This window comes from Bos taurus, chromosome 21 (assembly GCF_002263795.3).
Source record: "Bos taurus isolate L1 Dominette 01449 registration number 42190680 breed Hereford chromosome 21, ARS-UCD2.0, whole genome shotgun sequence".
Taxonomy (NCBI): Eukaryota; Metazoa; Chordata; class Mammalia; order Artiodactyla; family Bovidae; genus Bos; species Bos taurus.
The window spans coordinates 29,443,904-29,455,694 of NC_037348.1; the positions used below are offsets into that span (position 1 = coordinate 29,443,904).

The window sequence follows — 11,791 nt, forward strand, 5'->3', positions numbered from 1 at the left end:
CAGCATGCTAAAAGAAGAACATTTCCCAAATTCTTTTAATGAAACAAACAAAATTTATAGTAGCCCCAACCAAGATAGCACAAAAATCTACAGATAAATCTTTATTATGAATATTAATGGAAGTATTATAAATAAAATATTAGACATGGAAGGCAGCAGTATAGCACTATTCCCAGTAACACCAGGGTGGCTTACTACTGCAAAACCTATTTATCTAGTTCATTATATATTCCCATGATGCATTATATTAAGTAAAAAATGGAAAACAAATGAGAAAAAGATATTTTAATGACCTTCAATATCTCTCCTTGGTTTGAAAAACTGACTTAAAATTGTGACTGATACAATATGTATATTTTGGCCCCAGATCCATTCTCATGCTTAATGGAAGAAAACAGAAGCATGACCATTAAGGGCAGGGACCAGGCTAGGATATCAAGCATCATTATTACCATTGAGTGTTTCTACAGTGGTACTAGCTGAAAAATTTAGGAAGAAGCACGACGTATGAAAACTTGAAGGGAAGAGATAAAGTCACCTTTGATTGTAGTTAACATGATCCATATGGAAATGGAATTAGAAAATATTTCTTCTATTTTGAGCTTAGAAAAGGAAGAGGAACCAGAGATCTAATTGCCAACATTCACTGGATCATAGAGAAAGCAAGGGAATTCCAGAAAAACATCTACTGCTGTTTCATCAACCACTCAAAAGCCTTTGACTGTGTGGATCATAACAAACTGTGGAAAGCTCTTAAAGAGATGGGAATACCAGACCATTTCACCTGTCCCATGAGAAACCTGTATGTGGGTCAAGAAACAACAGTTAGAACCCTGTATGGAACAACTGATTGGTTCAAGATTGAGAAAGGAGTACAACAGGGCTGTCTGCTGTCACTCTGTTTGTTTAAACTATATATTGAGCACATCATGAGAAACTCATGTCGGGCCGGATGAGTTACAAGCTGGAATCAAGATAGGCAGAAGAAACATTAACAACCTCAGATAGGCAGATGATACTACTCTAATGGCAGAAAGTGAAGAGGAACTAAAGAGCCTCTCGATGAGGGTGAAGGAGGAGAGTGAAAGAGCCAGCTTAAAACTTAATATTAAAAACACTAAGATCATGGCATCGGCCCCATTGCTTCATGGCAAATAGAAGGGGAAAAGGTGGAAGTAGTGTCAGATTTTCTCTTCTGGGGCTCTAAAATCACTGCAGATGGTGACTGCAGCCATGAAATCAGATGATTGCTTCTTGGCAGGAAAGCTATGTCAAACTTAGACAGTGTGTTGAAAAGCAGAGACATTACTCTGCCAACAAATGTCCATATAGTCAGGGCTATGGTCTTCCCAGTGGTCATGTACCATTGTGAGAGCTGAACTGTGAAGAAGGCAGAGTGTCAAAGAATTGATGTCTTTGAATTGTGGTGCTGAAGAAGACTCCTGAAAGTCCCTTTAACAGCAAGGAGGTCAAACCAGTCTATCTTAAAGGAAATCAGCCCTGAATACTCATTGGAAGGATTGATGCTGAAGCTGAAGCTCTAATATTTTGGTCATCTGATTCGAACAGCCAACTCACTGGAAAAGTCCCTGATGCTGGGAAAGATTGAAGACAGAAGCAGAAGAGAGAGTCAGAGAATGGCATCACCAATGCAGTGGACATGAACTTGGGCAAACTTTGGGAGATGGCGAGGGACAGGGAGGTTTGGTATGCTGCAATCCATTGGGTTGCAAAGAGTTGGACCCAACTGAGCAGCTGAACTGACTGACTGACAGCTTGATTATATCAGCAAAGACCTTACTTTCAAATAAAGTCTATTCTTGGGTACAATGTATCTTTGGGGGCGACACAGTTTAATCAGCAACAAATGCAGTAATAGATGTGTTAAAATATGTTAGATGCATGCTAGAGACAAGACATGCACATTTCAATGAGGATATTGTAAAGACACATATCTGAGGGGAAAAGTAAGGAGATGAGTGGGATATACAGCAGAATGCCATTTATGTAACTTAAAATATATGTGCACAATTAGGTCTACATGTTTTAAAAAAGCCCATACAAGGGAAGAACACAGATTAAAATGGGAACACACATTAAAGCGGGCCTAAGGAATGGGGTTTGGAATGGGGATAAAAGTATTAAAAAAAAAAAAAGAAATGCTCTGCTCTAAGGCACTGACCTGAGCTATGATATTTTTGCACTTGAGGTCCAAAAAAATTAATAATCACATTAACATGTGAGAATAACAGCAAATACACATTTACCATTTCCTGTGTGTCACACGCTGTGCTAGCTCTGGCATATATATGTGTATGTGTGCGTTCAACTAATTAAATAGAAGACCACTCTCATGACTCTTAACTTTCCTTCTTACTTGACCCCTTAAATGGCCTTTTTAGAATGTTGCATTATTAAGCAATATAAATTTATAGAAATGTTAACAATTGAGGAGATTCAATGAAATCTCTGATGCAAATCTCTAAAAATCTTTTTAAGAAGAACACTGAGAGTGGTTCATTCTGTATTTGTCACTTTCTTAAAGTAGTATCTAATGTAACATAGGAAGGAACAACTCTGAATATTGAGTCTTCCTTTTGTTCTGCAAATTAATAAATTGTTCCTCATTTAATTTGTAGATCGACTCCCTTAACAAATCCCCTTGTACATGGATTGTATTTGTTCTTGGCCCTCTATTCTCAATGCTGAAAGCTTTATTTGATGTCAACTATCCTGGTCATTAAATGAATGATGACAGAATGGACTCCTTTAGAGGCCAAAGCTGCCTTAGGTGACAGAGATTTCAGCTTCCCAGCCCTGAATGTGTTTGAAGGCACAAAATAAGAATCACAAGATCATCAAGAAAGACATGAAGTAAGTGTGAATTTTCTTTAGTCCCATTTGACTTTCTCGGAGAAGAGAAGACCTGGCCCTTTCTATCTGTCCCCAGAGACAGACTGGAGCTTCTGTTCTGTTCTCAAAGTGCACTATGGATAATATGAAAATGTGTTTCTGGGGAACTTTCTCAGTAGCTGCAACTTTCTCAGCTGACCTGGTGCCATATTAATAAATGTTAAGCCCACAAAGTCCCCACAAGTCAATAAATAATGCAGGCTGAAATCACTAAATATTATGCCCCTGAGGGCCATTTCATTGAAATTCACTGATTCAACACTTTTCTGAGGAAGTTCTGCCTCATTCAGCATTCTTACTATGGAGTTGGCCAGCCTGAGTACCAAGGTCCTTAAAGGCTCTTCTTGCTGCTGTCACCCTTTCCCTGCGCACAAATGATGGGGATACAAAACTGGTTCTCAGAGAATTGCAATTTCATTGTGCCTCCAAAGGCTGGTTCATTTCTTCTCAGTTTCCAAGTCTGTAGAAGAAAATCAGATATGCTCACTCTGCCTGCCTAGCAGATTTTACTCCTCTCCACCCCAGCTATAAAGTTCAAAGCACAAATTGAAAAGCCTTGAAAAGGCTGACTCAAAGTCTTTCCTTTCTGTTAACAATCTCTCAGAGTATTATGTTTGGAAGACTCTGTTTTGTAACTGAGCTCTTATTCTGGAACTTCCAGAGCCAAACATTCAGAAATGATGTGCTATTAATACATTTACTAACAACAAGAGTAAAAACATCTGCAACCCTGTTGCTGAAATTTGGTCTCTGTAAAACAGTGCCGGATTAAATCTCAGAGACACAGTGTTGGGTGAAGTAGAAAGAAATAGCTTTATTATTTTGCCAGGTAAAGGGGACCACAAGGAATGCCCTCAAGACTATGTGCTTTGCCCTGGAGGAGGTAATGAGGAGTCTTACAGTAATGGTTCAAGGAGCAGTGCGTGATCAGCTCCTGGACATTCTTCTGACTGGTTGGTGGTGAGTACTGAGAGTCTGCATCACCCACCTCCTTGTTCCAGCTGGTCTGGGGTCTATGTTCTTGTGGGCAGCAGTTAACTTCTTCCACCTGCTGAAGGTTTCAATATCTGCAAAACAGCTCAAAGGACATGGCTCACAATACTATCCATAGTCCGTGAGGAAGAACTAAGAAAGATCTTTGACTTAGTTTAATAGCTAACATGTTATTATCCTGTCTTTCTGCATTTTCTCACTCCTTTGATTAAATTTATTCCTTGACTAAAGTCCTGCTACAGATAAAAGACAGGTGAAGGATATGTGTGGGCATCTATTTTGGGGAAGCTTCATAGGGTCCTGCTCAATTACAACCCTTGTCACGTTCTCTTCTCCAAGGATAAAGGAGAATGCAGATTGAGGGATTGCTGAGAGAGGAGAGAAGACAAATCAGATGTACTCTGGTGGTGACTACCCGTGGAAAACAAAGGATGCTTTGGGAAAAGCATCTTTACTTTTCTCTTTCAAATTCCTACAATATCACGTGTCTTGCAGGTGCTGTGTGTCCATAGGTACAGAGATGCCTGGTGTCTGTCCTCCTCAGGTTGTCCTTGGTTCAAGGGTAAGGAGAGAGTTCTGGGCAGGTTTGTATACACCGGGCAGGTTTGATTCCCCATAATCCTATATGTTCCTTCTACACCAGCAGTCAATTGTGATTTATAAGCATTCTTCTGAATGAACATCTGGTGACAAGGAAAGACTCCAAAATATCACAATTTAAAAACAAATGGGGGTCTAAGTAAAACCTGAACCTTTCTTTGTTAGTCATGAACTTTATGGCAGATCACTTAACCTTCTTAACCCTGCACTTCCTCACCCTTAAAATCATGCCAGTGATCCTTAAGATACTGTCAAAGAAGATAATAGGTATTTGCAAATAATCAAAATCATCAAGCAAAATGTAATCTACTCTTTCTTCCTCTCACTCTACACTATATTGTATGTTTCTTATAACTTTAGTTAGGCATGCTACAAGCGATAAGACTTCCTACAAGCCAATTCAAAGACTGCTTTTGGGTAGCAAATTTTATAGAAAGTGATGTTAAATGGTTGCAGATGTGGATGCAAGGAGCAGCACAGCTGCCGATGCAGAGTCGAGTCTCTGTACAGTCCTGGGAGCCCAGTCAGTATGGTCAACCCCTCTCAAAACTCATGGTCAGAGCAGGTTTGCAGCTGATGTCTAGAATATTTCTTTTTTAAGAACTTTACTGAGGTGTAGTTGATTTACAATGTTTGTTAATTTCTGCTGTACAGCAAAGTGATTCAGTTAAGGTGGCATCAGTGGTAAAGAACCTGCCTGCCGATGCAGGAGATATAAGAGATGTGAGTTCAATCCCTGAAGATACTCCAGGAAGATCCGCCAGGAAGATCCCCCGGAGAAGGTAATGGCTACCCACTCCAATTTTCTTGCTTGGAGAACCCCATGGACAGAGGAGCCTGGCGGGCCACTGTCCATAGGGTTTCAAAGAGTCGGACACAACTGAAGCAAGTTAGTATATACATGTGTGTGTACATGTATATGTGTCTGTATTCTTTTCATATTCTTTGCCATTATGGTTTATCACAAGATATGGAATATAGTTCCCTGTGGTATACAGTAGGACCTTGTTTTTTATCCATCATTTATATACTAGTTTGCATCAGCTAATCCCAACTTCCCACTCCACCCCTCCCCCACCCACCTCCAAGTTTGTTCTCTGTATCTGTGAGTCTGTTTCTGTTTTGTAGACATGTTCATTTGTGTCGTATTCTGGAAGAATTCTTAGTCCATTAATGTCTTTTGTAAAAATGCTAAGCCACTTATCCACAATGCTAATTTCTTCCTAGGATAAGGTTTATGCATTATGTCACACAAAAAGGTCTGTTCCAGATTAGGACTAGAACAAGCCTTTTTTAAAATAAACTTTTTGCAAAGAACATAAATCTCTGTTAGTAATTTGCTAAGAAATAAGGCTGCACTAGCCTTTTGTGTTTGCTCTTTGAGTCTTGTCAACTGAAAAATATGTACAACCTAAAAGTTGCATATTATATTTTATTTGAGGACATTACTGAAAACTACAGCCCAAGAAGGCAGCCTCTCAGATAGCTCTGAGGGACTGTTCCAAAGAGGTAAGGTAAGGGCTATATAGAAGTTGTTGGTGAAAAAAAAAAAGCACACATACTGTAACACCCAAAGATTACTGCTAATCACATGCACACACACTAAACTAGACATCTCAAGTGAATGATTTTTGTGCTTTTCTATGTATGAGAACATGTAAGAGTCTGGATTCATTGAAATTGTTCCTTTGATATGCATCTTAACTATCCAGGGTCAGTATCCTGTTTTTATCCATCCTGAATTCTCAGATTCACCATGGGAGGGGGGCATCTGCAGTGGCTGATGGCTCCATAGCCACAACACTTTTTTTTTTTTTTTTTTTACTGACATCTTCTCTTTGTCCACAGCCTGAAGGATGTCATCTTGCCTTAGTGCCACTTGATGGACACCAGTTGGCAGGCTGCAATCTAAGAAGAATCAAGTGAAATCAGGAGCTCCGTGTGCTAATCTGTAACACAGAACAGAATCTCCATTCCCTTGGATGGGACAGCAGGCCTTGGCAAGGATTACCCACCTCCCCCCCGAACATGAGGCCCCTGCTTTTTGGTTCTCTGAACCCAAATCCAGATGAGACTGGCCATTTCTAGCTAAAGATCAAGTTACCCTAGGCATAGTTGAAGTAAGAGAACTGTGTTCATTGCTGGTTACATGTTTTCATTTCTATTTCTTTTTTTTTTTTCTCTTTTCTTGGGGGTTGTGAGAGACAAATTTTCATGAGAGGAAAAAAATATAAACCTTGGCTTTGAAATACTGGCTTCTGTTATCCAGAGGAGCCTGGCGGGCTGTAGTCCATAGCATCAAAAAAAGTCAGACACGACTAAAGCAACTTAGCACAGCACAGCACAGCACATCCTTATGCTAGTTCTATGGGACCTGTTTCTTAATAAGATCACTGTATGAGTGCATGCTCAGTTGATCAGTGATATCTGACTCTTTGCAACCCTGTGGACTATAGCCGCCAGCTCCTCTGTCCATGGAACTTTCCAGGCAAGAATGCTGGAGTGGATTGCCATTTCCTACTCCAGGGGATCTTCCTGATTCAGGGATTGAAGCTGCGTCTCCTGCATTGGCAGGCAAACTCTTTACAGTGCACCACATTAGAAACCCAAGAAGATCATTATTTAAGAGTAAAGTTGCGGATCCTGGCTGGGTTTACAGGGGCCACTGAACTCAGCCTGAAAACTAATGAGCAAAATTATAAAAATTATCCAGAGGATAAGATGTTTTTCTACAACCAAGCCCCCAGACACTGAGATTCCCAGGCTAGCTGGAGATCAGCAATGAAGGCAGTACAGTCCCCCACCTGCCCCAGTGAGGATGTCTGAAAAGTCACTGCATCAGGCCGCAGCACTCTGACCTGGTCTATGGCCATGTGGTTACTCCTTACTGACTGACAAGAGTTCTGAGTTACTGAGCCCCAGACTAGCAGCCATATCCCAGCCTGAGGCCCGAAATGTGTCAATTACTCATGCTTATCCTCAAGAGTTCCTACTCCTGGCTTTCAAGAGAGAAGATCCAGGGAACATTCATTTAATCACAGCGAGGAAACTTGTTAGTAGTTGTCACTAAATATTCATGTTGGTTTTCCTATAGATTTAATCTCTCTGACGCTCAGGTGTTCGTATTTTTTTAGTTGTTGTTTTCTGTTACAATGAGTAGGTAGTTAAAGCTGTGTGTCTCAAACTATGTTTCTAAAGCATCAGAATGTTGTTTCCAGGTGAAAATCAACCCAGTATACACACGTACATTCCATGCACACATGTATATTCATATAAATGCATAGATGCACATGCATATTATGTACATTTCATATGTGGGGACAAGTAACCATATACACACACATCCTAAATGTATGCACATGTACATATTATACCACAAATACACATGTACATATACATATACAAAGGCACACCTGTGGTAGTTGAAGCTCAGTCTGCCTCCCTGTCTCCCAGTCTGGCCTTCATGGTAACACCTGGGCACCATCGTCTTTAGCTCCACGCAACTCTGCTTTAAAACCATCAAGTTTTAGCATTCTGAGAAATGGAGTATTTCTTGCAGTATCAGTAAACAAGGGTGTCACAGTCATCAGTGATTTTGGCCCTCCAAATGTGAATTTCTGAGCCCTAAGGACAACCAGGAAAGAGAACAATACCTGCGAGCCAGCAGCCATCAGTCTGCAGCCACTTTCTACGGTGAGCCCCGAAGAATTCAGGATGTAAAAATGCAGGATACTGACCCCAGATAGCTGAGATGCATATGAAAGGAATGATTTCAGTGAGCCCAGGCTCTTAAATCTTCCCATACATAGAAAAGTGCTCAATTCCTAAAATTGAGATAATCTGGTTTTAATTCACAAAAATACTTTCAATGTTCAGACTACTTCTCCTTTGTTGCAAATTCTATATAACCTGACTCCTTCCCCTGCCTCCTGGGACAAATTCTCTCAGCATTACTTGAGATGCTATCTCCTAGGCTCAAAGTTCTAAAAATATCAAACAAGACATAATTCTAAACTTTTAGATTGTGACTGTTTTTTAAATCAACAATTCAAAGTCCTGTTCTCACCAACCAGCTTGCTGGCAAATCTGAAAATGTAGACCTTTGCATGAGTCACTGCTGCCTGAGGCCAATCTCTCTTGAAGGAAATGAGATCATTCATCTAATTTGAGGGGTTAAATTTGGCAAAAAGCAAACTTCCTTTAAGAACCAGGACAGTTCAGTGAGTCTGAAAGTTGGACATCCCAAACCCTTAGTTAGGACCCTTAGATCTCCCAGAATATCTTTGGTGTGGATGGTTTCTGCTTAAAGCAAATTTCTGTCAAAAAATGAAGTAGAGTTTTCCATGCTTTGTGACTTGGGCAAATTGCTTAACCTTCATAAGCTTCCGTTTCCTTATAAGTAAAATGAAAATAATTATAACACCTATTTCATGAGGTTTGGGTTAGGATTATAAAATAATCCAGAGAGAGAACTCTGCACATTGTTGGGAGCATCATCAACACTTGCTGTGTGTGAACGTCTTTACAATCATTGTTCCTGTAATTGTATAATAATAGTGCTCAGTGCCAACAAGAATGCATCAGGCAACAACAAAAATATTTTTGGTGAAGTGTAAATATGACTTGATGACCTATAAACTTTAATGGGCAAAGGAGAAAAAAGGAAGAATTTCAAGCCAGGTGGAAATCTTAAGAGATATGGAATTAGGGGTGATGAAACTGTAGACTGATGAAAAAGCACAACTTAAAAATTGAGAATTATAATTATGTTTTATTTGATGAACAGACCTAAGGACTTAAGTCCAGAACACAGCCTTTCAGATAACTCTAAGGGACTGCTCTGAAGCGGTAAGGGAGGAGCCAGGATATTTTTTAGTTTTTGCAGCTGAGACCAGGTAATCAGAACATCAAAGCATTACTGTTAATTAAAGAAAGCTAGGTATGTCAAGCTAGATTAGCACTTTTCTGTGCTTGGGAAGATGCAAGAGTCTGGGCTCACTGAAATCATTACTTTGATATGCCCCTCAGCTATCTGGGGCCGGTATCCTGTGTTTCCCATCCTGAATCTCCTCAAGGTGCTTCTTGGGGGGTGGCTGCAGTGTCTGATGGATTGATGATGATCATTCAGTTTCCATCTTGAGTTCCCTCAGGACACACCATCCAGAAGGGTGTAATGTGATGGCTTGATGGCTACGATATGGCAGGCAGCATCTTTTTCATTGATCATACAATGAATGGAGAGGAATTAAGCACACATACATGCCTAATGTTGTAGGCACAGGTTCCGAGAAACAAACTCACTCAGAAGGACAATGCAGATAGTGGAGTGCAGTTTATTACACCAGCAGGCCCAAGGCAGAGTCTCCTCTTAGCCAAGGACCCCGATCAGTTTTTGTGAAAACTTTCTATACCCTAAGAGTATGTGCACAAACCCGCCTCCTCAAATTCCCTGAAACTAGTCTGAACAAAGGAAAAAAAAGATACAATCAAAGCTAACCCGTGATTCATATGCCTTAAGCCTAGATAGTTGACAGTGGACAATTATCAATAGGCCTGTGGTCATACCCCAATAAGCATAATAGAATGTATGATTCTATTCAGTTACACAGATAATTAGGGTATTCTTTTAGGCTTCGGAGAGTCTAGGTACGAGCCCTAGGGCTCTTCCTTAGGGGGCCTGGTTTTCCAGTTGGTGTGTCATTTCCATAGATACTGGGCATATAGCTCAAAGTCCACAGTCCAGCCCAAGATGGAGTCCTGCTTTCAAGATAGAGCCTGTTCTATTTCCTCCTTCAGTAATGGGTTAGAGCCCAGTGAGGATATCACAGGAGGGAAGGTACATGAGCAGAGCATTTTAGAAATTGATGTGTTTCTGGATAAGTGGGAGCTAGTGTAGGGGAGGAAAGAAATGACTAAGATCAAAGCCCTGATGATCACTGAATTCACAGGACTGGAGGAGTTCATGCAATGGGAAGGTGAGAGCCTGTAATTGTGATCAGCAAAAAGATGAAAGGGGATTTGGGGAGCTTATTTTTTGGGAACACATGGAGGGATGAGAAGGTGCAGAGCTGGTTCTATTCCTCTGACAGAATGTGGAGCCCTATCTCTGAGTGATACTAGAACTCCACAGCTGATCTTGGGATTGAGTGAGTTGAGAGCAGGGGTGTCATCTGGCCATCTGCAATGGGAGCGCAAGTGACCCAGTGGACTCAGTGGAAGTGGCAGAGATTCCATCCTTGGGTCCCTGTTCGGTGGTGATGTAGGTCACTTTCATGCTGAACATATGCCACATTCTCATACTGAAAATTTATACACTGCCATCCAAAAGTTTAAATGGACACACGCACACACCCATAAGGAAGAAAATAAGTTAAGCTGTTATTGTCAACTGATGATGGGATCATAGCTGATATTTATCTCAACCATTCATGGTTTTTCTCCCAGTCCACAGGTGACCCAAACTTTAATTACTGAAGGGTCTGAGTCCTTAGCTGGCTTGCCGTTATGGGATTGCTACTGTTGTTTGTATTCATTTCCAAGGGCTTCTGGAACAAATAAGAAAGGATGCTACAAACAAACAAACAAAAATCCAGATGGAATCATCTGGGAACAAAATGGTGATGAATCTGACCTTCAACAGCCCCTGAGTCTCATTATACGCTGATTTGACTACATTAGCATATTAAATGACATAGCATCCAGTGGCCAAGACTGGACATTAGAAGCAAAAAACAATGAAAAGGGGGTGGCCCCCTATTCCCTTAATAAAAACCCTGCCACTTCCTTGGTAGACTAATGCATATGCCTCCCATAATTACCTTCACTCTTCCTGCCTTTGGGCTTCCCTTGTGGCTCAGCAGTAAAGAATCCTCCTGCAATGAAGGAGACGTGGGTTTGATCCTTCGGTTGGGAAGATCCCTTGGAGAAAAAACTGGCAACCCACTCCAGTATTCTTGCCTGGGAAATCCCATGCAGAGAGGAGTCTGGCACACTACAGTCTACGGGGTCACAAAAGAGTTGGACATGGCTTAGTGACCAAAGAACAACAACTCTTGCCTTTGTCTTTATCCTTTAAAATTAAACACATTTCCCCATGTGGGGTGAGAAGTTGATCTGTGAACTTAGTTCCTTCTCCATTCTCTGGCCACTGAATAAAGCTTGAGCTGTGCCCATCTCAAATTAAAAGACGCTTACCCCTTGGAAGGAACGTTATGACCAACCTAGACAGCATATTAAAAAGCAGAGACATTACTTTGTCAACAAAAGTCCGTCTAGTCAGGGCTAT

General features: G+C 40.9%; 1 long non-coding RNA gene across 1 annotated transcript; it reads left to right on the forward strand.

The window, feature by feature from the left end:
* Positions 1-3,648: 3,648 nt before the first annotated feature.
* Positions 3,649-7,566, forward strand: LOC132343353 (uncharacterized). The gene is made up of 4 exons (XR_009492146.1): positions 3,649-3,873; positions 4,402-4,468; positions 5,161-5,288; positions 6,355-7,566. It is a non-coding gene; the product is annotated as an uncharacterized lncRNA (long non-coding RNA).
* Positions 7,567-11,791: the final 4,225 nt, after the last annotated feature.